The following is a 27,177-nucleotide window of genomic DNA, read 5'->3' as shown; positions in this document are numbered from 1 at the left end:
CTGTGCAGCAAGTCAGGACCTGCTACAGCTGTCCATCTTGCTTCTTCAGTGCAGCTTTCTGTCTGGTGTAGCTATGCTGGGGTGAGCTCTGCACATAGGTCCAGGGACGTGGTCTTGCGCATCCGAAAGTTCGGCAGCCACTGCTCACCATCCCAAACCTGCATGATGACGTGATCCAACCGGTCAGTGCTTGTTTCTCGAGCCCAGAACAAGCATTCCACCACCTGCAGCTGCTCTGTGACAGCCACCAACAACTCGAGTTGGTTCTCGCTATGTCCCACAGCAATCTGTCTCCAAGGAAGCGTCATGCCCCTCACTGATTCGCTTCTTCGCATAGCTCTGCAAATGCTTCAAGACCATGCGCCCTGTGCTTGAAACGTTCATAACAACAGTGCAGAGTTGGGCAGTCTGTCAGAGATGGCGGACAGCAATGTGGGGGGGAAACGTGGGTTTGTGGGGTTTTAAAAAAAAATGGAGCGAGAATGATTGAAGCAGATGATGACATTACGTGATGGAGACAATTGCAAACTGTTAAGCTGGTCCCTTGTTCCCAGTCACCCCTGCGTGACCTGTTTCAGCCCCATCGTGCATTGCCAACACTTCCCAAAAGACAGCGTGCTGGATGATGTTGAGTTGCACACTGGGATACCTACCCGCGGTGCACTGTACTTCGTATCGGTACAAGCACACCTGGTGAGTTCACACACTGCTGACACAAGAAGCAAAGTACGCATGCGCACAAGCGATGTATTAACTGTGGCGGCTGTATGGCCACGCAACTTGAGTTAGCTTTGTAGCGTAGGCATGGCCTAGGAGGCTGGTGGGAGAGGGCCTTCTGTGGCCTAGTGTCCATTGCTTGAGAAGAGGTTTAAGCTAAATGGGGAAAAGTCTCTCTCCTGCCGGACTGGGGATTGGGTTAGCCTGGGTTCACTAGACCAGTCCAACGGGTCAGGCTCTCCCATATAGACAAGTTCTCAGTCACTGCCAGGGCGCCAGGGGTGAACAGAGTGAAATTTCCCCTTGTGCAGAGGGCCACTTCCAGTCCTATGCATCCCTCAGGTCCCTCTCACAAGGCCTGGGGCAGGCCCTCTGCACTGGTGCAGTTTCACCCAGAGCCAATACCTAGGCATGTGGTGTCTAGCAATTTCATCACAGTCTCTTGTTTTAAGTGCAGCTACCAGGCTCCAGGTTTGCACAGTCTGGGCATAACCATCAGTCTTCATAAAACCTCTGGGGCTTAGAGTAATTTCAAGCATGATATTTTATGACACATGAATGGAGAAATGGTATCAACAAATCTAGCTCATCCTAAAGTCTAAGAAACCTAAACTGGATGTGCATGCATCACCCTCCATATCTCAGCCGGTCCTATTAAAGATAGCCAGGGACAGTGACCATGAACACAGGTCTCCTTTATCCAGAGAACCCCAGACAAGAGGACTGCCAAGAGAGCAGCACAGAGAGATGGGAGGAGGGTGTATGGCAAAGAAGGACCTTCCTCCCAGAGGGCAATGGGGAGGTGGCTCCCCTGGGGGGTTACTCTCTGCATGCATTGACAGCGAGGCTCTGTCCGACATAACACAGAGGTAGATGATACAAGTGTAACACCAGTAGACCCTGGTGGTTGTTGGGCGGGATCGAACCTGGGACCTCTGGAGCTAAATGCATGAGCCTCTACTGCATGAGCTAAAAGCCACATGACACTTAGCTACGGCTATAGAGCAGACTCATTCATCTCAAAGTGGTCTCGGTGCCACTATACATGACAGAGCACCACAACCAGGAGGTATACGAGTTACACAAGGCCCAGGAACACTGCCAGCATCTGCCAGCCGCGCCAGCTCCACTGGCTGGAAATGGCAGCTTTGGTGAAAGATGGTCAGATTGTGGGCGATTGGAGTGGTGTCCCTAATTCAGTCAGGGCTCTGAGCAGCGTTTTGCTGTTTTGTCAGGAAGAGGCATCCTAGAGGTTGGAGCGCAAGGCGGATAGCCACTCCAAGCTCTCGTCACTGGGGAGTTCTTCACTCCCACGGACAATGAGTGGGACTGCAGCACACAGCCTTTCACCAAAGCGCAGATTGCTCCGTGCAGAGAAGAGACACCCCACCCAGGATGGGCTTTGGGAGGAGCGCTCGTTCTAATCCGGGCTGGGCAAACTTTTTGGCCCAAGGGCCACATTGGGGTTCCAAAACAGTATGGAGGGCCGGGTAAGGAAGACTGTGCCTCCCCAGACAGCCTGGCCCCCGCCCCCTGACTGCCCCCCCTCAGAACTCCCGACCCATCCAACCCCTCCAGCTCCTTGTCTCCTGACCACCCCCTCCCAGGACCCCCCCAGCCCTAACAACTCCACCCGGACCCCACCCCCTATCCAACCCCCCCGCTCCCTGACTGCCCCAACCCCTATCCACATCCCCATCCCTAACTGCCCCCCAGGACTCCACCCCCTATCCAACCCCCGCTGCTTCCCGCCCCGACTACCCCGCCCCATCCAACTGCCCCCTGTCTCCTGACTGCCCCCTGGAACTCCCTGCTCCTTATTCAACCCCCCCCGCCCCCTTACCATGCTGCTTAGAGCGGCATGTCTAGCAGCCGCGCCGCCTGGCTGGAGCCAGCCATGCTACTCAGCAGGAGCCCGTAGCCCCGCCACCCAGAGCGCTGGTGGCATGGCGAGCTCAGGCTGTGGGGTAGGGGGGACAGCAGGGGAAGGGCAGGGGGCTAGCCTCCTTGGCCAGGAGCTCAAGGGCCAGGCAGGACAGTCCCACGGGCTAAATGTGGCCTGCGGGCCATAGTTTGCCCACCTCTGTTCTAGTCCCTTGTCGTCTGGGAAAGGATGACAGGGAAATGGAGGAAGGGCTCTTCCCCCACAGAGAGAGGAGATTTCACTTTCAGTGCTCCACAGAACAACGTATCGTTCTAATTGCAGCTAAGTCAAACCAGGCTTGGCTCGGGCAGCTGAAATGAGGGAAAAATCAGCCCCTCCACCCAGCTCTGGCCACGTCGGGGCAGCTCTTGGCCCAAAGCGAAGAGAACGGTTACAAGTTTTGTTTGGTTGGGTTTTTAAAGGAAATTCAGCATTGCGCCAGGCAGGAGAGATCATTCAGCCTCAGTAACCTGGGTTTTTAGCCCACTCAATGAAATAGAAGGGGCTTGGTTTTGTTCTGTTGCTTTGGGGTTTGGTTTTCCCTGCCAAAGGCACCTGTTAGCCTAGGTCTTCACTACAAAAAAGCAGTGTTTGTACACTCCACTACCAAGCTCAATATAAACCCTATAGAGACACGGCATTGTCAGTATTTTCCACTGAATGCATCCGATGAAGTGAGTTGTAGCTCACGAAAGCTTATGCTCAAATAAATTTGTTAGTCTGTAAGGTGCCACAAGTCCTCCTTTTCTTTTTGCAAATACAGACTAACACGGCTGCTACTCTGAAACCTGGCATTGTCAGTGTAACAAGTCCAAGTAAGTCCCTGGGGAGGGGTCTAGCATTGACCTGGACTAACTATAACTAGTTGACACAAACTACTGAGCTCAGTTCAGCAGTAACCAGGTGAAAGGTAAGGGCCTGTGAGATCCGACTTGATGATCTAATGGTCCCTTCTTCCCTTAAGCTCTATGAACTAAATTTGATGGCAATGTAAACACACAGCCTGGCTTGCAGACACAGCCACTATTCCAAGAGAGTGGGTGGGGTTAAAATGTTTGGGGGAAAACGCAGTGAAGTTGCACAATGGAACCTGTTTCTCTGCCCCTGCAATTTCACTAGTGCATCCCGGTGCTCCGCGACACAGAAAGAAGCTGGTGATTCCAGAGAGAGGGGATCACAACCCACTAAACCTAGCATCAAGGAGCTGATAACTGTGCCGTAAGCGCTGACTGTCCCTCCAAATAAGCATATAACATCCGGCGATGACTTCGGAATTTACTGCAAAATTCTTCATATTTCACAGGACAAACATTAGCACATGTGCTTGGATATTTTTAGACTTCTTAAGATATCTGTTTTTCCCAGACACAAGTAACATTTCCTGACCATTCCTTGCAGCTCCTAGGCAGGAAGTGCTGCCGCTGGGCGATAACTTAGTTTCTCAGGAAGACAATAGATTCCAAGATTTCTACAAGGCAATTTGAACAATGTAAGGGAATCGTCTCCACCTCCAAACAGACCGAGCTGCACATTGAAGTCAAGGTTCAACACAATTCCAGTCCACTCGGCTCTCATTAACTCTGACTCCCCTGAGGAAAGCTGCGGGATTCACCCTCTCTACGTATGGCTGAGAGAAATTAGCCTAACATCACTGGGCATGTTAGGGTGGACGACTCATCGCCTAAGAATAGCTAACTCCATTGTAAGAACATAAGAACTTAAGAAATCCCAGCAAGAGGGAAAGGCCACTAGGCTAACAAGGCGGGCTCTTTACAATTGTGTGGGCAGGCAAGTGTCTGAAGCTAGCCTTCAGCAGGCGTTTGGCAAGGAAGCCATCCGCTGTCAGCTTCACGATGGACCCGGGTTGATAGTATTCTTAGTAAATGGCCATTCCCTGGCAGCTCCTGTACTGGCAGCTTGCCAAGAGTCACAGTGGGGTTAGACTATAATGGCTGTGATCACGGAGGTAGCTCTCAGCATGTCGCTTACCAGAGCCAGTTATGCTCCTGGCTGACATCGAAACCCAGCCACTGCCTCCCCGCTAGAGTGATAATTCACCACTGGAGTCTCCATATCACTCACTCGCGCACCGGAGATTAATAGTCTCCGAACAGAGGCTTTGTAAATAAACCGGCGAGTGAGCTCAGCTGCTCCACAGTAGGGCAGCCTGGGAAGTGAGGTTTTTCCCATTATTGTTCCCAGCCCTTTTATTTATTTACTCCCTCAGGAAAAGAAGGGAAGCAGCTCCCAGTTTGCTGGCCAGATTTCAAGTTAAATACTGAAACTCCCCAGCAGCGTGGGGCTAACATACCAGATGCCTTTACATGGAGAGAGAGTGAAACTACTGACTCCTGAAGCAGTTCCCTGAGGAGGATGGAGAGTCCCCTCCCTGCACACAAGCAGCCCGCACTGCCTGGAGGCGAGCATCCTCTGGACCCATGGACCACTCCAAACACCCCTGCCCTAGGAGAGGGGGACTGACTGTCTGAAAGTCACATCCCCTACAGGGGAACAGCAAGGTTCAACCTTCCCTGCGAACAGGAGCCCCAGCTGTGCTCATCTCCACAGAACAACTGGGATGAAAGCACACCACAGGGCAAGTTTCACAGAGTTTAATGGCAGAAGGGACCATCAAACCATCTAGTCTAATGGCCCAGGTCATTACATTTCACCCAATTACCCCGGCATTGACCCAATAACTTCAGTTAGACCAAAGCACTACAGTTCCCAGGCAGAGAACCAGAAACACCAATGTGCCACCAATGCCCGTGGTCCCTGCAATGGTAAGGAATTGATCAGGTGAGACATAAACCTTAGGAAAAACTTCCTAATGGTAAGCAGAGTAGGACGATGTAACAGGTGCCTAGGGAGGTTGTTGGAGGTTTTCAAAAGGGGGCTGGAGCCATCTGTCTTGGATGGTTCAGACACAACAAATCCTGCAGCCTGGCAGAGGGTTAGACTAGATGACATTTCTAGCCCTGTGGGTCTATAATTTTAGGCTCAGATGAGCCCAGCGAGTGATCCCAGTCCCATGCTGAAGAGGGAGGTGAAAAACACAAATGTCCCTGCCAATCTGACCTGGGAGGGAAAGTCCTTCATGACCCCAAATCTGGTAACCAATTTTACTCTGAGCATGCACGCAAGACACCAGCCAGGCATCTAAGGCAGGATTCTCCGTATCACCCCATCCACTGTCCCATCTCCAGCTGTGGCCATCTCTGATGTTTCAACATAGGAGTCTCCATATGTATCATTCACCAGGGAGAGAACTCAAAGGAGCATAACATAAGATCGGCCAGACTGGGTCAGACCAATGGTCCATCTAGCCCAGTATCCCGTCTTCTGACCGTGACCAATGCCAGGTGACCCAGAGGGAATGAACGGAACAGAGCAATTATTGAGTGATCCATCTCCTGTCGTCCAGACCCAGGCTTCTGGCAGTTAGAGGCTTAGGGACACCTACAGCCTGGGGTTGTGTCCCTGACCATCTTGGCTAATAGCCATTATCGACCTATCCTCCATGAACTCATCTAATGCTTTTTTGAACCCAGTTATACTTTCAGCCTTCACAACATCCTCTGGCAAGGAGTTCCACAGATTGACTGTGCGTTGTGTGAAGAAGTATTTCTTTTTGTTTGTTTTAAACCTACTGCCTATTAATTTCATTGGGTGACCCTTGGTTCTCATGTTATGTGAAGAGGGTCACATCATTCAAGGAAATTCACCATCTGAAAACAGATGCTTTGTAACTAAACTGGCAATCGGGCTAATGACAGAATTTGGGTTTGCTTGTTTTAAGTTCTCACCAACACACTGGGTTTGGAATACTCTTCCTACTTGCCCTGTGGCCAGTGAGAACAAGCATGGTCAGATGTTCTTTGGATGCACAAGCTCAAGGGGCAGAACAGTCCTCCAGTCTTACATGAGCAGGTTTCAGTCACTCACTGGAGACCCTTCCAAAGCAGCTACGCCGAAAGACACCGAGTTGACCATGGACATGCTGGTCGTCAGCTTAGCAAAGCAATATGGTGGAAATGGAAACCAATCTGATTCTAGGAGGCACATCCAGAGCTGTCACATTATGGGTGGGGGATGAGAGAGCGTCTCCCTTCAGCCTACAGATCACAGTATTCAGAGACCCAGTGCCTTGCCTGGTTATCCCTGCTGTGTGGCCAGCAGCCCTAACTGATGATGTGATGTGTCTGGCAGGGCAGGAGCAAAGACAGGAGAGGTTTCCCTGTAAATCTAGATCCCAGGGAAACAGGAGACCCTGTCCCCAAAATTGGTCTAACCACTGGCTTGGAGAATCCTCCTGTGGATGGGGTGGAAAGAGGCCAGACCCTCTCAGGGCAAGAGGGAAGAGATGTTGCTTTTCAAGCTTCCTCCAGCATGGTGTGTAGAACAGTACTGCTCAGGCCCTCATGGGACAGGCTAGATGGGACTGGAAAGTTCTTTCCCATCTCTAATTTCTAGTCCAGATGCCCAAGGTCATAGCTTGAGTCTCCTGCTCTTTGATTCCCAGTTTCCTGCTCTTACCACACTTATTGGAACTGAAACTCTGAACAACTGGCAGCAAGCACACTCTGAACGCGTTCTCCTCCTGCTTGAGAAATGTTGGCAAAAAAGACAATTCCTTGGATTCATTTGGCTGTTTGGTGAGCATTTGACAGTCTGTAACAAAGTCTAATAAACTCAATACATCACCAAGCCAACGCTAGGACAGTTCACAGATATGGACAGTTTGGGCCATGCCATTGGGATGGTGGCTTTCCCTAGAGTTGCATTGAATCTCCAAGTTGGAATACAAAGCCGTTGTCAAAGTAACCTGACTCTCTTTAACAGGACAGGTGTTGCACCTTCGGTAGTTCTGTGGCCAGGAGTCCTACACCCCAGCAACACCCTGGAACAGCGCAACAAGGAGCCAAGAGGCTCTCTTTACACTGCGCACCTTCTCCCTTCGCTGGGCATAGCAAGAGCCCTGCCCCTCCCCAAGAACTCTCGCAGGAGCGCACCCAGATAGGCCCAGCCTGGCAACTCATCATGTGGAATAAGGGGCAGAAACAAAAAGGGAGCTCCCTACACAAGAGGAACCAGGCCAAGGCAAGCGGGGTGGAGATCACTGCTTCTCCAGAGGGGAGACCCTTGCCCAAGGGCAGTGGCTTCTGCACATCTTCACTGCTCCACCCACTAGCCCATGCAGTGATACAGGCGGGTGCTGCCTGAGCATCCCTCCCTGCGATGCTGACAGCGTTCCTACTACTAGAGAGGATTTCCTCAAAGGGTTATGGTGCAGGAGCTGCAGACCCAGCTGTGCCACTGCAGAAGCAGCCAGGGTCGCATACAACACCTTCTCCTGAATGCATAAAGGCATCACTAGGATGGAAGAAACCCCCAGTCTCCAGGCTGACAGGCAGGGGCGTATCGTGCACATGCAGGTGCATGGGGAGCAGTGGAGGAAAGGTACAGGTCATCTCCCTGCAGCGTGACTCTGCACAAGACATGCACTCAGGGTGCGAGGACCCTGTGCATGTATCGCCAATGGCAGTACTCTGTGGAGTGGGCAGTGCCCTGGCCCCATCCTCCCCCACAAACCACCTTGGTGCAGCACTAGCTGTGAAGAGCAGAACAAGGAGCACAGCAACAACTCCCCACATTAGGGTGGAAGGATTACAGCAGCTGGCCCTCATTGTTTACAAGATCCCCACCCAGAGCGGAGCTAAAATTTCAGATAAAGTTCTTTCTGGGGAAAAAAGGCAGATTCAGCAACATCAAAATGATTTGAATTCGTGTCAATTTCACCAAATGGTTTCAGTAAAAAACAACCTAACACTTCTGAAAAACCAGAAACATTTCATTTGGTCATTTTCTAAAATGTTTCAATTTTTTGTTTCCAAAGGACTGTGTGTGTCATTTAATTTTATTTTAAATACGTTTAAAATAGGGTTGAAACAGAAACAAAACATTTTGAGTTTTTAAAAGCAAACATTTTGTTCAATCTGAAACTATTTGTTTTCAGCTTTTCAATTTGCCAAAAAAATTAAAAAATGAATTGTTTTGGTTCACCCCCAAATGACTTATGACAACTATATTTTGAATGGCCGGCAATAAACTACCACTACTTCAAATGCTTCCTAACATCCTCAGGCAAAGATCTGCCATCAATGACAACATGACACAAAGGGTCTGTCTACACTGGAATACAAAACCCAGGGCCTCAAGTCTCAGAACCCAGAACAATTGACTCAGGTTCATGGGGCTTGGGTTGTGGGCTAACAGCAGCAGTTAGGCTTCGTTTGGGCTTCAGCTGGAACCCGGGCTCTGAGACCCACTCCCTACACAGAGTTTCAGAGCCTGGGCTCCAATCCAGACATCTACACTGCTATTCCCAGTCCTGCAACCCAAGCCCCACGAGCCTGAATAAGCTGACCCAGGCCAGACGTGGATCTTTTATTGCACTGTAGATGTACCCAAAGTCTCAGAGGATGAAGGAGGAGCAAAGCTGCCCTGGCCATGTGGTCACCATGCAGAACACCAGCTCCTATTTGTTTTCCCATACTGGTGATAGTCTCTTGTGATTCCTGTAAACCGCTGTGCCAGTGTCTGACACTAGCTTCAACAGGCAGCTGACTTGCCCCAAACTCCCTAGAAGCCTGCCAGTACGCCCCAGTGAAATACTCTCTATCTAAACTAATGAATGCAGAATAGGTCACTGGACCAGATGCACCCACATCCAGAAGCAACTCAGAACTTTCATAAGAAACCCAGCTGGAACATGCAACCTTTACAGTCCTAAGCGGTTGAGTCATCTTCCAGGACCCTGCATTCCTGGGTGCTATTCACCAGGCTTGCTTGAAACAACACTAGAGTCATTAACGCCTTTGGAGATCTACCTTCAACAGAACCACATCGTCAGGCAGAGTTTCTCCTAGGAAGTTCCAGCACACCCTACGATCCTACTGTAGCCTTGTGCTGCTTTCCATAGAATAACCTTGCCCCCTCCTGAACCATTCTGAAGGAGTCCTGGGGTCGGGCCCAATAGCCTGGTTTTCAGTGGTTTTGAGTAGGAGTGTGAAGAGTTTTAAAAATTTTTAAAAATATAAATCTGATACAACCTAGCTACTATCTGGTGGGTGCATAACTGGTTGGAAAAACCATCGCCAGAGAGTAATCATCAGTGGTTCACAGTCATGCTACAAGGACACATTGAGTGGGGTCCCACAGGGGTCAGGTCTGAGCCTAGTTCTGTTCAACATCTTCATCAATGATTTAGATAATGGCATAGAGAGTACACTTAGAAAGTCTGCGGACGATACCAAGCTGGGAGGACTTGCAAGTGATTTGTAGGACAGGATTAAAATTCAAAATGATCTTGACAAACTGGAGAAATGGTCTGAAGTAAATAGGGTGAAATTCAATAAGGACAATTGCAAAGTACTCCACTTGAGAAGGAACAATCAGTTGCACATGTACAAAATGGGAAATCCTAGGAAGGAGTACTATGGAAAGGGATCTGGGGGTCAGAGTGGATCACAAGCTAAATATGAGTCAACAGTGTAATGTAGTTGCAAAAAAAGCAATTTTTGTTCAGGAATGTATTAGCAGGAGTGTTGTAAGCAAGGCATAAGTAGTAAATCTTCTGCTTTACTCCACGCTGATAAGGTCTCAGCTGGAGTATTGTATCCAGTTCTGGGAGCCACATTTCAGGAAAGATATGGACAAACTGGAGAAAGTCCAGAGAAGAGCAACAAAAAGGATTAAAGGTCTAGAAAACATGACCTATGAGGGAAGTTTGAAAAAAATTGAGTTTGTTTAGTGTGGAGAAAAGAAGACTCAGAGAAAACATAACAGTTTAAGTACACAAAAGGTTGTTACAAAGAAGAAGGAGAAAAATTGTTCTCCTTAACCTCTGAGGATGGACAAGAAGCAATGGGCTTAAACTGCAGCAAGAGCAGTTTATGTTGGATATTAGGAAAAACTTGTTAACTATCAGGGTGATTAAGCATTGGAATAAATTGCCCAGGGAGGTTGTGGAATCCCCATTGTTGGAGATGTTTAAGAGCAGGTTAGACAAACACCTGTCAGGGATGGTCTAGATAATACTTAATCCTGCCTTGAGTGCAGGGGACTGGACTAGATGACCTCTCAAGGTCCCTTCCAGTCCTATGATTCTATTTTTATATATGTGTCACTGGTTCTTTACTTTCTTCCCATTTGAGAGTCAAACTGCTAACTTGGATGGTTTGTACTTCTTGCTTTAATTAGTTTCCTAATTCCTAGCAGAATTTCAGATTTATATAGAGTTTTTTTCCCCCTAAAGTTTCACACTTAAAATGCTTAACTCTACCAAAACACCCCACGCCACCCAATGTCCAGGGCCTTGTTCATTTCCTTACTGAGAGACCTCCACAAACCCAAAACAAGGAGAACAAAGAGCCCACGCTGTATTTGCAACCAGCATCACTTTCCAATAGATTGATCTTCCACAAGCCAAAACACCTGAAATGCTTTCACCAGGCTATACTCCTCCATCAAGGTTTGCAGTTCAAAGTCAATAGGATTTGTGCTCCTAAGTCACTGAGAATATATCTACACTGCAAAGAATTCCCGCAGTGCTGAGGCTCAGAGCCCGAGTCAACTGACATGGACTAGCAGGGCATGGTCCGCAGGTCTAAGATTAGCAGTATAGACATTCCCCTTTGGGCTGGTGTCTGGGCTCTGAAACCCAGTGATGGTGGAGGATCTCAGTGCCTAGGCTCCAACCAAGTGGGAATGTCTACACTGATATTTTAAGCACCACAGCCTGGCCCCGCAAACCCAAGTCAATTGACCTGGGCTCTGAGGCTTGGTGCCAAGGTTTTTTCTTTGCAGTATAGACATACTCTTAGGCACTTTTGAGAAATCCCTACCTTTAGGTGCCTAAATACGAGTTTAGGACTTCAGGCTCCTATTTTTGGAAACTTTGGCCTGTATAAAAAAGTTTCATTACATTAACACAGTTATTGCAGAGTCTAGATCACTTTTCATTGTTAGCACTGGAGCAATAGTTGTTTTGAAGTTACAAAGGTTTCATGCCACTAAAAATACAATTTTGACCAATACTTATGCACATGCTAAACTTTAAGCACGAGATTAATTTTAGTGACGTCAAGAGGACTATTCATGTAAGTAAAGGAACGCAGTGGGTTAAATGTTTGCGGGCTCATGGCCTTCATCTTTAATATTTTGTTTTTTACCTGTAGCAGTTATGTAAAATTCAAAAGACGATACCCTATCAGGAGAGGCTTTGAAAAGAAATATTTAGTTCATTATACATTTAATCTAAAGCTGCAAGTTTTCACATTAGTTTTACAAAGCCTCAACTTGTTTTAAATCAAGGAATCTTTCTAGAAATTGAGTGACTTCAATGGTTGATTTAAGTTGCATCCAGTGAGCATCTGGGGCTTTACCTGGAGGCCACAGGAGCTGCAAGTGCTCCTTGAGAATCTGAACATCTGAGTGCATTGGGCAGTTGCAAATTAGGATTGTGCTTCTGGTCACTTTGGCTCCAAATAATGTTCAACTGTAGATCTGCGAAGTTTTGCTCCCCCCATTACTCCCAAAACTGGTCGCAGGGTTGCCAACCCCAAGCACCCAAAAAATCATGAGTCAACTCCCCCCCGGGCAAAAAGAATCAGAAGATTGGCTTAAAAATCACGAAGATAGATAGATAGATATTTATATTTTTTTTTTTATTTTTATTTTTTTTAAGATTAACTACTTTTGATTTCTCCTCTGGTGCTTGAAAAGTCAAGATTCACATTTCCCAGCTCTCTGCCCACAGGAAGGCTACAAACTTTCATTTAAAAAAAAAAAAGCTGAGATTCTCATGCATTCAGGTGACTCCAGGAGTGAGGGCTTTAAAATAAAATATCAAATCTTGCGAGGCGCATGATAAACACTGAAATTGCCTCCCACCGTTCATGCGGATTTTTTTTGTTTTTTAAACCAGACAGGCAGTTTGTTTTGCAAATGGTCTAAGTTCCACACTTGCTTAGCAAAGCCATAGATGGCAGCAAGGGCTATTTGGCAAGAGGGGATTTCAGTTAATTCCTTCATTCCATTGCCTTCTATTGCCTGAAACAAATGGAATTAGATTTTTCTTGCAGTTGCTGTGAGCCAAGAACAACTCTTAAATAGGCACTGAGGAGGTGGAACAGTTCAGCAACCAAGCTCAGAAATGTTCTTACAGTCTGGACATTGAAACGTAGATATGAGTTGGCCTACATAGCCACATCTCACACATGATTTATTGATTACAACTCATCATGTGATGATAGGCCATCACCTGGGGTTATTAAAACTGCCATGTTTAGAAGCTTCTTGCTGGAATGAGATGTGACAGGGTTGTTAAGTCCCACATGAGAGCTGGCAAACAGTGGGATAAAACTAGAGGTTGAGGAGGGAGGAGGGGGAAAATGTTGGTGAAATATTCACTAGTTTTTGCTAACTTCTTTGCATGCCACAAAACTTCCAGGATGCATGGCTTTTTCCACTTGTCAGTTTGCACAATCTGCTCTTAGGAGCTAGAAGAATGCTGTTTCCATGGGACCAGCCAAACATACCTGAGATTTTTTTTTAATTTTAAATGAAATGGCAATAAAAATGGGTTGTGTAAGCTTGTAAGACTTGGGGGAAGGTGGTCGGATACTTTGGGAGCATATTCTATTTCTTGCCTTTTGGAAACAATACCATTGATCACAACTTGTTACTCAGTTCATACCAAATTTTGATACAGACATTGAAAAACAATACTCCAGTATATGTAGCTAAATACCTGTGCATTCTAAGTGCCCATCCAGACCATCTGCTACACCCTGCCTTCTCTTGCATTTTAGCTACATTCCTAGGATAGCACGATGGTCCTTGTTATTTTGTGACCGCTGCTTAGTGATGAGCATCCGTCACCCAGGACCATTGCTCTTAGCAGTCAGCTTCCTGCATCATGCCTGCTGGGGTACAGGCTCGTGTGCGGATCCCCACCACAAAGGGGAAACAATCGCAGGGGAGCACTAGAGAGAGCGGGGAAGGAGCTCCACAAACAGGTTCTCCCCCATCTCTCTTGGCAGTGTGGGAAGCCATCCACTGAAATAAACTGGAAGCGTCAGTTTCAGGATCTCCCCCACATTCCAGGCTGCGTTTAACTTTCCAAAGAGCCAGCCGTATTCCAGCCAACACAATCTCCGGGCAGGGCAGAGCTGGAACTCACCTCACACAGGGGAGCCTCCGGATGGATCTGACTATTTCCCTTCTACATGTATTATCAGCAGTTCCATGGCATCTCACCCTCTTGAAGAATGTACAGCAAAGAGGCACAGAATCCTGGGGGGTTTGCACAGAAAATACCCAAGAGAGAGAAACTCGATTAGCAAGTGGCTTTTTAACGAACACCACCAGGACCTTCGTCTCCTGGGACTCAACCTCTTTTCCTCATCAGCGTGCTGGCTGACTTTTCTAGGGCAGCGTACAAAGCTGGCCATCCCCTCCTGTGAGCTGCTGTTGAGGATCCTCCTGAAAGAGACGGAGCCCAACCCTACACTTGACACTTGCCGTGTCGGCTGGGGAGTGATTTTTTTTTTAAAACAACATTTCTACACCAGCAAAAGCCCTAACATAGCCTCAGATATACCAGTAAAAGAGTGTTTTCGCTGGCCTAGCTTCTTTTGTTCTGGGAGCTGGCATAAGCTATCCTGGCAAAAGCACCCTTGCCAGTATAATCTGTCTCTACACTAGGAGGGTTGCCAGTAGAGTTGTACTGGTACAACTACCCCATCAAACCTTTTCTACAGAAGACGAGGTCTAAGTGAGCCTCCCTGAGGCAGGTGCAGCTAGTTCTACTCATGGAGATAAAGGGAGGTGGAAGTAACCCTCTAGCCAGAATGCTCTAGAGCCCAGACAGAGGACTGAGGATGTGGGCTGAGCAGTTCTGAGGCAGGAACCCCCGGGCAAGCCCAGCCTGGGGAGAAGGCTTAGGCTGGACCTTGTGACTCTCTCTCTGTTAGTAGCACACCACTCCTGCCTGGGCTTTGACTCCCCACAAGATGCAGGCTGGAATGGTAACCACTGGCAACCAACAGCACAGGTAAGACAAAGCAATGCAAACGAAGTGCTAAAAGCAAAGGCCTATGTTAATGCGACGCTGAGGCAGCATATGTGGACAACTGAGGCCATTCTGGTTCTCAGAGGAACTCGCTACATCACCCATACTGGGGTTAGGGACCCCAAGCAGCAACTCTGTCGTTAAGGATATAAAGACAAATTACCAGTCTAATGCCGATTCGAAAACACCACTCACCCCAGCCCTAATGCAAGAGCATCACACCAGCTGGGAACTGGTCCTGCACCAGTGCTTCGGTTGGGTTTTAATTAAGGTTCTTGGAAAAGCAGTTTTTGAATTACAGGACTTAGAAAAAACTGGTGGCATTTCCCCCACCCACTTCCTGAGCATCCCATCAGAACTCACAGAGACTGGCCTACAGACTTCTGCACAACTGAGATACCAGGGTGACTGGCAGACTGGACACATGCAGGCAGAGAGAAAACCCACTGCATGCATCAGCTCAACCTTTCGCAGTCCGTAGCTGTTGACGTTATTTCTCCACTGACAAGCTCTGTGGTTATTGTCTGTTATGCAGTTTCCAAGGGCCTTAGTCCTTTTCTCGAGAGCTTACACAGTTCGCAGATATGGGGCAGAGGAAGAAAGAGCCTGTGTTTTCAGTGCCAAGGGCTATTCGTATTGGGTATGGATTTTCCACCTTTGCTATCCATCCATTAGGCATTTTGCTATGGCTGATGACTTTACATGGAAGGCAGTCAGATACTGTGGTGATGGGCAGCAGCATAAAAAGTTATGGTAGATTAGATCAATAGGTGGATATCCAGACAAAACAACAGCAACACCATCTTCCCTTCAGCACTGATTTAGCTGGGGTTGGTCCTGCTTTGAGCAGGGGGTTGGACTAGATGACCTCCTGAGGTCCCTTCCAATCCTGATCTTCTAGGATTCTATGATCTCGTATTGCTTGTTAAACGGAGGTCACCTTTTCTGAACATGCCAGGGTAGAGGCCTTGAATGCCACTCAGCAGCATAAAGCTGGTTTGCTGGCTTGTGGTATCTAGCCATGATTCTTCTGGGCTGTGAACGTGCCTTAAGCTTGGACATGTCCCGTTTCTTACTGGTGCCTAGAATACACAAAGTAGGGTGATCTTTGGGGAGCTAAAGACTATAGGCTTTTGGGGGCAGGGATTCTCTTGTACTATGCTGGTGCAGCCCCTAGTGCAGTTGGGCCCTAACTTGGCTAGGGAATCTGGGCACCCAGCAGTATAAATACAATCCTGAACACAGATCATGTGCAAAATACGAGACAGATGCCATAGGGGAAATACCAGAGCACTGGTGGGGCATTAATTCACTATTAGCCCTTCCACATTGCAGCACCTAATGCCCTGCTACATCCCACCAGCCTGTGGATGGGGCCTTGTGAATTCTGAACAGTCTTCCACCGATGAGATCCACTAATCCTCATTATGTTGGATTTACACGTGGAAGGGGAGGGCTTGGACACTTATTTTTAGATTCCAGCAGAAAGACCCAATGAACGAAGAAATGCACCAATCCCCTTAACAGCATCAGACTCTGCTGGTTAAGACAGCCTTCTTTGGCTATGTGGGAATCAAGGCAGGCATCACACACAAGACTGCAGATCCTTTTCTTTCATGCCTAGGACAAACAGTAGTTAGCAAGAGGGTGCATTTGAGAGGTGCCCCCACCTGCCAAACTCCAGCTAATTCCTATTTGCTTTCTGGAGCACATTTAGTGTTTTGTTCTGATGAGAGGGGGCTATTTAGATGAGCTAAAGCAGGGAAACTGCTTATGCGTACTGTGCAATAGAGCAACAAGGAACGTTCAGGTACAAGGCAGCTCCTCCACAAGGTCAGGTTTTGGGGCCTCACAGCCTAGACTCCCTGCAAAGAGCCAATTCTCCAACAGACCTGGCTGCTGCTGCACATCCAGAAGATGGTGGTAAAATCGCTGCACTTGAGACTGCCCTAATGGTCTGTGAGGCACAATTTAATTATAAAGGATTTAAACACAAGCTTGAAGCTCCTGGGAACAAATTGAAAGCCAAGACCAGAGCAAGCAGGGTTGTGGAGGCCAAGTCCTGGTAAGAGAGAAGGTTTAGGGGATCCCTGAGGTTCTGGGAGCACATTGTCTTGCTGGATGGCATTTACCTGGATTCAATAGGACCCAGAATGTGATGAAACATGGGGGCACAAGGGCGTCTGGTCTGAGCGGCATTATTACTGAAGCCAGACAGGGGCCAAGAAGGGAAATAGGATTGTGTATGCAGGAGAAGGAGTTAGCGTTTATCTGACCCGTGCTACACTAGTCAAATGCTGGGGACTCTACAAACCCCTTTTCAATGCCCACAAAAGATGTGGGCAGGGAGCACAGCCTTCGCTCTCCTACCATTCTCACCCTGGGCATACTCGCACATCAGGAGGAAGCGAACCTCTTTAGGAACCAACAGATGCCTCAGGGAGCTATTCCAGAATTGCAGTCAAAATCCCCAACTAATTTCCTTTAGATGCAACATTCTACTTCAAACCCTCCCCCACCCCACCCCAATCTAGAGGTGGCTGCATTCAATGATGAGGAAGAGGTTCATATAGCCATCTATAATCTCTATACAGTACACACACACACACACACACACACCAGTGGCTCTTGCTGCTGGATTAGGAAAGGACTAAAACACTTCATCTCTGAGAAGATTAAGCAGGGGAATATTTGTGATGAAAACACCTAGCTTCCATTTGTGCAAGCCTTGCTCTGAGCCATGCTCTGCTCCCTTTCATGTTGCTCGCAGACCACCAGAGGGTTGGTTCTCTCTCTATTTCTCCCATTGGCGATATTTTGGACACAGTACTGTACAGCAGTCTCTCTCTCTCTCTCTCTCTCCCCCCCCCCCCCACCAGGAGTCTCTCTCTTTTGAAAGTTTCTCCCAGCTGGGAGTCCAAGGTGGCAGGTCAGGAGGAGGTTACAGAATGCAAGCGGGGGGGGGGGGGGCAGAATAGCACACACAACTTGATCATTTGGTTTGACAGCCTTTTGGACCAAATGTAGCAGTGTAGTCTGATGGCACCCATCAGTCTGGTTCGTCTTACCTCCACTTATAGAACCAGCCTTTTTACATTTACACAAGCAGTGTTATGTAGCCTTGCTTATAGGGACATCCTATCACAGTGCGTATCTGGTAGGGATAGCAAGCATGTAAATATTTCAGGTTGTAGCAGCTGAATTGTAAGTCCGGTCAGGACCAGGGCAAGGGCAACACTCCTGTCTGTGGCACCTTGGCTGTGGAACTCCATACCAGGCGTGGTCTGTTTGAGTCTGACTGTGGCTACATGCAGGATCCAGAGCAGCCCCACCACTACTCCAGATGGCCTGTCCCAAATTTATCACTGCCACTGTAGCCCTTTCATTTGCTCAAAACTCTGCCATGCTCTGAAGTGAAGCTTTACTAGATGTGTCTTAACCAGAGAATGAACTTTTTGTTACTGGAAGAAGGGAAGGGAAATCCATGCAGCCTTGAGGATTATTGGACAGTAGGAAAGGGGGTAGAGACATACTGGAGCTTTAGAAAAAAAGAATTCAGTCACATTGTTGGCTCAAAACTCAAAACTTCACCAGTGCCTAGTCCTGCGCGGAGAGATTTCAGATCAGTCTGAGAAGGGTTTAATGCTCCAGCCCTGACCGCATCCAGGAGGGAATTCCTAACTCTTAGCAAGGGCATGTCAGCTACCCCACAAGCGGGCAGTACACATGTCCATGACATTTCCTTTCCCATGCAGTACTTTCAATCATTAGAAAGGTTGGTAAATGAAGCCTTAATATTGCAATAAATAACTAAATAAATAATCAATCCCTACATTAATGCAACGTTAAGACTGCAGAGTTAAAGTCCCCCAAAGCCAGAAAATTTGAGTTTCTATGTGCAATCTTAACTCCTCTTTGGAAGCAAGCATTACACTGTTGGGTGAGTCTACACTGCAAACAGAAGTGTGACTGCAGCAGGTGTAGACAGACCCGCGCCAGCTTGAATAACGCTAGCAGTGAAGCCGTAGCAGCATGGGCTATACGAGGCTGTCCCAGACCCTGGGTATGTACTTGAGTGACTAGTTCACGCGGTCACAGCTTCACTGCTATTGTTATTCAAGCTAGTTAGACCAAAGCTAACCTGGGTTTATCAACATTTGCTGCAGTCACCCCTCGGACTGCAGTGTCGACATACAGAGTGCAGGCGAGCACAAGCAGTTAAATCCAAATGAATAGAAAAGTTGATCTATGTGCATCACCTTGCAATATATTTTTGACATATTGGGCTTGATTCTCATTACACCATGGCCCTCTATCTTTAGAGTATTAAGGCATTAGACATTTTATATTACGTTACCTTTTCTATTAGGCTCTGTATTGATTTTGTCCTAAAGCATGACCCAGAAATCTCTCTCTGATGCTAGAGATAGATCAGTGAACACTAAATGTTATAAAACATTTATAACAGAGTTCACTGGGGCATTAGCTAACATTTCTGGAATAAGCACTGCATATCATCATGTAGCTATTTAGTGAGCTAGTTTGTATTTCCCCTGGGATATAACTTCAAGTTGTCCCAAGATAGCCAGCACAGAGACTCAGAGGCACTTTTTCAATAAGCATTGTAGAACTGCTCCTTTCTAACCATGTGAGAATGTCATGGGCAAAACTTATATTCGCACGTAGCTTGCTTGAAATGGGGAAAAAAAAAAGATATTCACAACTCAATCTAAACAGACCAGTGGTCAGTCACCAGCTGGGAGAAATGGACAACACTCTCACCTACAGCAAAATGCCAGTCCCTTCCCTCGGGAGTCTCTTATTGATTTACAGACAAAGGATTCCAGACAAAATCAAGCCACTGGGACCGAATCGCCAAAGACCATTCCAGTTTACTAACCAGCTGGGTGTGATAAAGGACACCCTTACTAGGTAGCTGTTGCCACAGCCACTTCCCCTCCACCTTCATATTTGAGTTGGGTGGGAATTTTCCATCAAAATATGTTCTCAGTGAAAAATGTGGTTTCCATAAGTCAAGATTTTCTGCCTGAAAGGGTTGATTTTGCTGAAAATGTTGATGTTCCATCAGAAAAATCAAAAAGTATTTCATGCTGGGTCAGGTCATCTTGAATTGGAACAGTGGGGTTTGTTCAATCAAATCAAAATGTTTAGTTTCAGCCCAGTGTTAATCTGTGTTCACCTGAGCTACTGCAGTGCCATCTCCCATGATGCCTCATGGTTGCCTTTCTGGCTGAGCTGCAGTGATGCATCATGGGAGTCTTGTGACAAGACTACATCATGGGAGATGTAGTCTGGTTGGGGAGCCTGGCCATAGGCGAGAATGGGGGAAATGAAGCACCCCAACTACAATCCCACAAGGTGCCCTGGTGGCTCAGGCAGACAGCTTAATGGTGAACCGAGCCAAAGGGAAAAAAACAAAACATTTGAACACTCCCAAATCAAAACTTTTCAGAATGTTTTGTTTCACGAAAGATTTCGATACTTCAGCTTTTCATCCCAATTTGGGACAGAAACAAATATTGAAGTTTCCTCTGGGATGGAAATTCCAAAGTTTGATCTGCTCTGCTTTACAGTCCCCCTTCGATCACCAGGGTCACAGACAAGGTCTACATTAGCCCCTCATGCGATGGAGCTTTGGAAGGGCCTTTCTATCTGAACACAGGACTTCTGATTTGTCCCATATGCTGCAAAAATGGCATTTGTCCTAAATAGAAACATTTTCAGTGAATCGTATGAAGGAAGCACGACACAGAGGTGTTAGGTTTTCAGTTGAACAAGAAATCTCTTTTCTCCTTTCAAATGTACCCTTCTGATGTTTGGATTTCACTGCATTTCACTTTTTAGTGCTCATCTGAGTGACTTTCATGCATTATTTACCGTAGCACTGAGAAATAACATCCACCCCACCGAGTACCAACACTTGTCTCTACCCTCACTCAACTCCACTGAGAATTTTTTGGGGTCACTCCTTGCCTTTATCAACCAAGGCACCTGGGAGGAGAGCAATGAACAGGTGCTCCAGTGGCACAATTGGTTAGCGCACAGTACTTATGGGCAGTGCTGAGGGGAGCTATGCTGAGGTTGTGAGTTCAAGCCTCACCTGGAGCACTGATTTTCATTAACCAAATGGCTTCACCCCCCCTCACTTGGCAATGTAAAATTTCAGCCCAGGGGACACTGAGGAGGGGGGAGGACTCAAAAATGCCCCCTTCAATTATTCCCTCCTCTTCAGAGTGCAGGTCAGAGTCTACATCCTTTCTCCCCCACCAGCCCCTGTGCCAGAATCCCTCAAGCAGAGCTTATCATCCTGCGGATCCTTGACGCCTGGGGAGGGAGAGAGTCCACAACCGATACGACATAAAGCATGCACTCGAGTGCAGACTCAGGGACCACCAGGCCAGCTAGCAGAGCATTCGTACCGTCCAGGCCTTGGGTGTCTGAGTATGGGCAGCCACAGGGCTGGGGCTATCACACCTCGGATCAATACAAGGTGAAAGTATACCATTGGGGCGTGGATGAAGGAAGAATGAGGGTGCTGGAGCTGGCTAGGGCTAGGCAATCTCCTATGCAGGTTGTGAAATGAGCCCCTAACCCGCACCGTGTGTTGGTCTGTAACCGGTACTTGTGGCAGAGATTTAGGAATTTTCTACAGCACACGCTCAGTACAGTCAGACGCTAATTCCTGCGGTGGAGCCAGCAGTTTCTCTCCTTGGGAGGCCACAACTAGTCAGTGCATTCATCGTATCCCAGACTTGCTAACGCTGTTGACTTGTGCCACTGTCCTTCCTCTGCAGCTCAGCCCCTTGCTCCAAGGTATCTTTTGATTATCCCAGTTTGGCATCGTGTTTTCAAACTTACTCCAGATGCTCCCTGGCCTGGCCAAAGTACAGGGCTACTACTGGCTCAATTAAAAATTTGGCCTCGGGCCACTAAGCTGCAGGCCTGAGTCTGCCTTTGCATCAGTTCCCTGGCTCAGCCACGGGTGGCCGGGGGGGGGGGGGGGCAGGGGGACGAGAGGGGCAGTAGAGGCAGAAGCCATCCACTCAGCTTGTCCCTTTAGGGTATGTCTACACCGCAATTAGACATCCACAGCTGACTCAGGCTTGTGGGGCCGTTTCATTGCAATGTAGACCTCTAGGCTCAAGCTGGCACTCAGGCTCTAGGGCCCTGCGAGGTGGGAGGGCCCCAGAACTCAGGTGGCAGCCTGGGTGGGGAAATCTACACTGCAGTGAAACAGCCGGGCCACCCAAGCCTGCATCAGCTGTAGGCAGACCCTTAATGCTGCAGGCATGTGTACATGAGAGCACAGCACCGAAAGCTCGTGCTCTGCTCTGAAGAGAAGTTTCACTTCTCACCTAAAAGTTTAGGTGACTCAAAGTGATGAACTAGAATGTAGTTTTATGGGTGTGGGCTGTGGAAATGCATTCGGAGTGAGATCAATTTGAATAATACCATTTGCAGTACTAATTCAGGGGCGATTTCACACACTTGGTGATGGACAGTCATTTTTTGCTAATGCGCACTCAAGTCTTGTCTACACTAAGCAGCACAGTTAAGCCAACGTAACCCCTGGTATAGACAGAATTCTTCCACCTCCCCAAGAGGTGATAGCTAGGTCGAAGGATTACCTATGCCAGGGGGAGAACCCATCCCGTTAGTGTCTAAACTGCAGCGTTTCTAGTGTCGACAAGCTCTCAGACTAAGAGCTCTAACAGACGCCAAATTGCATTTAAAAACAGCAGCTTTGGTGCATTAGCAGGCAGAAGTCAGCAGCGGCAGCGATCTGTTTATATATCGCTAGCACTGGGCACTCTCTTGGCTGGAACAGCGTTACATGGAGTTCTAAGAAAAGTCAGGGCAACAGACTCAGAAGACAAATTGCAGTTGAGATCCAGCAATGCTAGAGACCCCACAGAATAGGCAAGAGGAATTGCCCTAGCGCACATCTACCCAGTGGTCCGTCTAGCCCAGTATCCTGTCTCCAGCAGTGGCCAGCCCCAGCTGCTTCAGAGGAACGTGTCAAAGCTCTGGAAAGGACAGTTGTACAGTAACCCACCTACAGGGGAAGTGTCTTTCTAACCCAGCCAGCAGTTAGTCATTGGCTCATGCTGTGAATCAGGAGGGCTGAGAGCTCCGATTTCTGTGCTAGGATGAGGAACTGGGGATTTTTATTATGTCCGGCCTTTGGGCTCATGGTGTGCAGCTACAGTGCACACAGGCACAGCTACTCCAGCAGAAGGAAGCTGGACAAGGATCCCATTACCAACCTGTTCCCGCAGCACCAGGGCCATGCACAGGGAAGCTCCATGTGGCCAGTTTTCAGGTCCTTGTATGTGGCATTTGCACTCTTTGAACAGATCCGTATCAACACATTAGAACTCAATGGGTGCAACAGAACGGAGTAATCAAGCCAACACTCATCGCTTTCTGACATGTTCTGTGTGTCTCGGATGAGGGAAAGAACAAGCACCCTTCTAGTGTTCCCTCCCGTCTTGCAGCTTGTTGTTCTGTACCCTAAGAAGTCACTTTCCCATCCTAGCTTCATTACCCTGCTAACGCTTGGCTCCAGGAGTTCCTGCATGCTCTCCGCCAGTCCAACCAGAAGGGCTGGGAACAGAGGAGCTGCTGCTGCTCCGGGCAGTTTGTTTGGATGCTGCTTCATAACTCACCTGCTTTGCATGGGAAATTCTTTGCTACCTGCATTTCTCTCTTATAGTTTTGTCAGTGAATATTTATAGGTCTGATTTAAAAGGCGTTTAGCAGAAATCTTCCCAGTGACTTATTCACTCTAGATCAGAGCAAGTAAATTGCCTAAATCTGAGGATGAGGCCATGTCCCTTTAACGGTAGCTGAGTTTAGCCACACCTGCTGTGCTGGATGAACTGACCCTTCCACCCCTTCCCATCCCCCCCAACCCCAATCCCCATCCCCATCCAGACCTGATTAGCTGGGTGATTTCTTTAAAAGGGCTCGAACTCAGAGTGGAAACCTGGAGAGCGGGCAGGCTGTCGTCAAAGGCCCTGTGCTAGGCTCTGCAGGAGGCTGAGGGGACTCTAGGGAAGGAACCTGGGAGCCAGGGCTGTATTCCAGAGCCAGAGCCTGAAAGATAACCCAGAAAGGAGTGGAAAGAGCCCATGTGGGGAGAAAGTACTTGGTGTTTGTTTGAACTTGTTACCGTGAGAAGGGATTGAACTGAGAGTGACTGGAGCTGGGGAACTGAGCTGTGTGAATCTCCAGGAGAAGACAAAACCTGGGTGAGAGAAAACTGAGGCAGGGAGTGCCTGCAGTGCCACACTTGGCCAGCAGGGGGCATTGTATCATAGAATATGAGGGTTGGAAGGGACCTCAGGAGGTCATCTAGACCCATCCCCTGCTCAAAGCAGGACCAATCCCCAACTAAATCATCCCAGCCAGGGCTTTGTCAAGCCGGGCCTCAAAAACCTCTAAGGATGGAGATTCCATCACCTCCCTATGTAATCCATTCCAGGGCTTCACCACACTCCTAGTGAAATAGTGTTTCCTAATATCCAACCTAGACCTCTCCCACTGCAACTTGAGACCGTTGCTCCTTGTTCTGTCATCTGCCACCACTGAGAACAGCTGAGCTCCATCCTCTTTGGAACCCCCCTTCAGGTAGTTGAAGGCTGCTATCAAATCCCCCCTCACTCTTCTCTTCTGCAGACTAAATAACCCCAGTTCCCTCAGCCTCTCCTCATAAGTCATGTGCCCCAGCCCCTGTAGAGCAGGCATGCCCCATGACAGGCACATTCAATGTATTAGACCCCCAAAAACGTATATTCATCTAATATGGCAAATGCAAGTCAGGAAATACAAAGGGAAGGTTCTGGCAAGTCTGCAATAGGGCCCATCTTGTAGGGCCACATTTCACAACATTGACCTACACATTGATACTTACAAGAGGAATAAACAGGCACAGAACAGCGGAGGAAAAGTGGAAAGGCTGCACTTCCCGACTTCGCAAGAATAACCACGGCTCAGGAGAAGCGTTCTCGTCTCAGATTTAAAATCCTCGTTACATGAAGAAATGAGAGAAAGCTAAGGGGCTCTTTCAGTCCTTATCAGTGCTGTCTCATTTTCTGCAGTGACACCTGGCTCCCCGTGCACAGACTGGAGTCCGCAAATGTTTCAGCATAGGGAAATCCCTAAAGTAAATCTCTCTCTGCCATGTTACTCTAGTTAGGACACTCATCCGCAGCTCCAGTGGTAAGCTAAAAGTTGTATCAACCTTTCAGACAGTTATTTTTATGACGACAGTCCCTGGAAGCCTGGTCCAATGCACCATACAGCCACATGGCGAAAGATCGCCCTGTGCCACAGAACTGACTGTTTAAATGGACCAAATGAAGGGTGAAAGGAAGGATTATCATCCCCACTGTACACAGGAGGGACTGAGGCCAGAGAGATAAAGTGACTGATCCAAGTGCACATGGAGTCTGTGGCTAGGGCGGGAACTGAAACTACACCTCTTGACTTCCAGTCAGTGCCAGGGAGGCCACCTTTCCCCATCAGCAGATAACAGCTGATCAAGAGTCCAAAACAGGCTAGTTCAGGGCTCAGCTCTATTTGCTCTCAAGACGTGAGCAGCTGCTTTGGCATTTAGCAAACAGCCGGCTCCCAGGGGAGATGGTGAAGTACAGAATATGGAAAAACCGCCATGATGGGACCAACGCCAATCAGTGCCTAGGCCACACTCCCACACAGCCACAGGATAAAAGCCATGGAGCCTAACATGCAATCCCGGCTCAGTGCTCCCAGAGAAGGGGACAGTATGGCCACGCCCCTGCCAGCGTACCCCAGGGAAGCTCTCTCCCAGCTACAGGTTTGGAGGTCGGTTCATTCATTGATTCCAAGGCAGAAGGGACCATTGTAATCATCTCGTCTGGCCTCCTGCCTAACACAGGCCAGAGACCTGCCCCACAAGGATTCCTAGAACAGAGCTTTGAGAAAAGCATCCAGTTTGATTTAAACATCGTCAGCGATGGAGAGTCTGTCCACTGTTTGCCCACTTGCACTTGCACAAGCACTTTTGCCCACTTGCCCAGAGTTCACCTGGGGTTTGTCCATTTATTCTCCATGCCTATTAAGGGGATTCCACCATTCACAAGATGGGAGGGGTTTGACCATATGTGCTAGAAGAGAAGTTCTCCGAACCGTGGCTCTGTTTCAGGAAGGGGTACCAGGAAGCTAATGAGTGTCTGTATGTTTAACCAGCTTTTTCTAGTGCTCCAGGGACCGACCTGAGCAGCCATGCTACACATTCCAAGGAAATGGCATTCTTATCCGACTGCACTGTTTCTCAATCGCACAGTTCCCCCGATCACTGGTCGCTTCTTGCTCTGGTAGTGCCTATGGTAATCCCCACTACTAACATCTTCATTTATCTCCCTGACTATAGCAAGCATGGAAGGGACAGATTTGCCCATTTCCCCAACAGGCTCTGCCTTGAGCCAGTACTCAGTGGGGATCAGCAGCTGCATTCACAGGCTGCCCCGTCAGGCCCTACATGTTATAAACTTTCTTTTAAAATGGGAATTAACCAGCTGTCGCTGAAGGTTGTGGAAATAAAACTTTCCTGTGGGAAACAGAGGCAGAGCTGTAGGAGTCTGCCAGTAGCAGGAAGGACCGGTTTGAAGACCGGCACAAACTCCTCTCGTCCATCTCAGCAGATCATTAAATCTGAAGCCTGACAACAACAATTTGAAATGTCACCACCAACTTTTGCACCGCTGGTCGTTTTAGTCGAGCTGCCCAGTTATTCTTGGACTGCAGGCAGAGTACGAGTGCCATGATTTCCACCACCACAGCTCTGGTCCACAAACAGGAAAGACGTCTTAAGACCTCTGCAGAACCTGCTGACATTGTCCAGTGGAGGAAAACACACCCCGGGTACAATCAAGATTACTTGCTTCCCCAGGGGGGTGCAGGATATTTAAAGCCGCTAATCAGATGGACAACATTTCTATCTCCAGGGGCTAGAGCAGCTGCCACTCATCTGAGAGCCCCACACCCTGATAGGGGTGGGAGACAGACTGGTCACCCTTTCCACTGCAGAGCTCACAGAACTCAGGAAATGACCACAGACCTTTTATGCGTAACTGTCTCCCCAGCAAACTGGAGGCAGAAAATTCATTGCTGCAGCATGCCACACTCGGAGCTGAGCAGGAAGTTGGACCCAGACACGTTTGCTATGAGTCTGCAAGGTGCCGTCCTTAATGGCTTGTTGCAAAGACACAGTGGCATTGGTAACCCACCCAGCTCATTGGTACAGCCCGAATGGAGCAGAGATTGTGCAGCTTTTCATCATTGCTTCTAGCAAAGGACCAGGCAGGGGCTCCCTTGCCTTTGAGCTGCTGCTGCA

General features: G+C 48.3%; 1 protein-coding gene and 1 non-coding gene across 2 annotated transcripts in view; one reads left to right on the top strand and one right to left on the bottom strand.

The window, feature by feature from the left end:
- The window catches only part of ESAM (endothelial cell adhesion molecule), an 84,406-nt gene that overhangs the window by 30,867 nt on the left and 26,362 nt on the right, over positions 1 to 27,177 (bottom strand).
- On the top strand, positions 20,814 to 20,906 carry TRNAI-UAU. Its single transcript is given in 2 exon segments — positions 20,814 to 20,851; positions 20,871 to 20,906. It is a non-coding gene; the product is annotated as a tRNA-Ile (tRNA).

Source organism: Dermochelys coriacea, chromosome 22 (assembly GCF_009764565.3).
Source record: "Dermochelys coriacea isolate rDerCor1 chromosome 22, rDerCor1.pri.v4, whole genome shotgun sequence".
Taxonomy (NCBI): Eukaryota; Metazoa; Chordata; order Testudines; family Dermochelyidae; genus Dermochelys; species Dermochelys coriacea.
This window is presented reverse-complemented; position numbering and strand designations above follow the sequence as displayed.